This window comes from Plasmodium cynomolgi, chromosome 7, assembly GCF_000321355.1.
Source record: "Plasmodium cynomolgi strain B DNA, chromosome 7, whole genome shotgun sequence".
NCBI classification, from domain to species: domain Eukaryota; phylum Apicomplexa; class Aconoidasida; order Haemosporida; family Plasmodiidae; genus Plasmodium; species Plasmodium cynomolgi.
In genome coordinates this window covers 1,004,680-1,006,755 of record NC_020400.1, presented here as the reverse complement: position 1 = coordinate 1,006,755, position 2,076 = coordinate 1,004,680, and positions in this window count along the sequence as shown.

The window sequence follows — 2,076 nt, the reverse complement described above, 5'->3', positions numbered from 1 at the left end:
TTTATATTTTTTTTTTTTTTCTGCCTTTTGTTCCATATGACCATTTTAAAATTGCCTCATTTTACGTGGCATTGTATGTCCGCGGGACCCGTGGTTCGAAAAATGGGCAGCGAAGCGGAGGAACCGTTTCCCCTCACAGGCGTTCCCCAATTCGTGCAAGTTTGCCGTGCCTTCCGCATGGCTAAGTAAATTAACATGGCAAGGAAAATTCATATGGCAAGGAAAATTCATATGGCCAAGTTTTATTTTTCGCAGTCACAAATTGAAGGGTAAACATTACGAGGGGTCCTCTTTCTCCGTTTAAAAGATTTCTACATTGGGGGTAAAACTACGAACCCACACGCAGCACGTATATTCATGCAACCTGTACATTTGTATGCATACGTTTCTCGCCCCCGCGCACCGGCAATCTCCACTTTTCGGAGATTAGTTCTGCCATTTGGAAGATTCAATGCCATAGGTAAAAATGCCCTTTTAATATGTTGGCAAATGAACTTTGCATTTTTTTTGAATATACGTTCATGAAAAAGGTATGTCGTTTTTTTTTTCTCCTCATTCCGCCCTTTTGAAATACCCCCCATAATGTGCAAGGATTAAAAAATGGCACACCATAAATGCTGCGCAAATTTAAGAAGAGTCCCAAATGGAGCAGATCACCGGCAAAAAGGAACCTTTGAAAGGGGGAAAGCGCTACATAAGGGAAGCCTAAGCATTTTGTCATTACCCCCCGACTGCAAAGTATTAAATTTGCACATAAACTGCGAAGAAAGGTGGAGTGTTTCATGTGACCTGATCCAATAGAATTACTCTTTTGCCATTTTTATAAACAAGCAAAGGTTCTACGGGGAACAGGAGCACCAAATGGGGAAAAAAAAAAATTAAAACATATGCTGTGCAAATGTACCTGCGTATGTATGCATACGGAAAAGGATTTCCCATGAATGGAGGAGATGCCATTATTATGATATACCCCCAAAGGCATGTCTTAAAGGGGTAACATGCACATTTTGCGTGGCGACGATCTGCCGATGGGGGAAAAAAAAAACCTCCGTTTAATTTGACCGTCACTGTACCGTTTCATGTGTCCCATTTGGTATCCTTTCTCATCACTTCGCGTGTAACGTGCCATTTGAACTTGAAAGAGAAGAGGTACATTTTTAATGGCAAAAAAAAAAGAAGAAAAAAAGGGCCACTGTTAGCCAATTTTGAGGAAATAATTATTCGCGAGGAAAACCGACCAGTCGAGGCGTCTAACTCGACTATGTAGATATGCATCATAAGCACATGATGAAGATTTTTTTTTTTTTTTTTTTGAGACATTGGAACAGTGTGTACAGTTATCCGTGATGGCATAAGTGAGTAGCCACTTCGAATTTTTTTTTTTTTTTTTTTCTTTTTCTGAACTGTTCATACATTTTTAGACATTTTTTCTGAACATGCATGTTTGCATGCCAAAAAAGTATGAACAGTTCATGCAGTTGTGCACATGTGAGGGGGTCCGCGCAAAAGTGTCCACATCGCGTGGGCAACGCAAAGGGTCTGAAAAAGTCCGAATGGGCGACTACATTTCGAAGGCGAAACGAGCGAAAAAATCGAAACTGGCATGGTGAATTATGTTCATTTTGCTTGCTTTGTTTGTTCTGAGTTGCTTTTATGTTCTTTCAGCTTGTTCCAGTTTGTTCCAGCTCGTTCCAGCTTGTTTCAGCTTGTTTCAGTTTGTTCCAGCTTGCTTCAGCTTGTTTCAGATTGCTTTTATTTGTATTTATTTGTTTTCATTCGCTTTTTTGTTGCTTCCTCATTTTTCCTCGTCCTTCACTTCTTCACTTTTGAGCGCGTTTGTTCTCCCCGCCTGCTCACTTTTGCGGAACGGCTCAAAAACCGCCTGGACGGTGTGCCAACCGCGGGGTTAAAACTGCTCGTGAGGGAGGCCGACTGAAGAGAAGCAAAAAAGGACAAAAAGAAGGGCAAAAAAAAGGGCAAAAAGAAGGGAAAAAAAAGGGAAAAAAAAGGGAAAAAGAGAGACAAAAGAAAGGCAAAAAGAGAGGCAAAAGAAAGGCAAAAAGAGAGGCAAAAAAA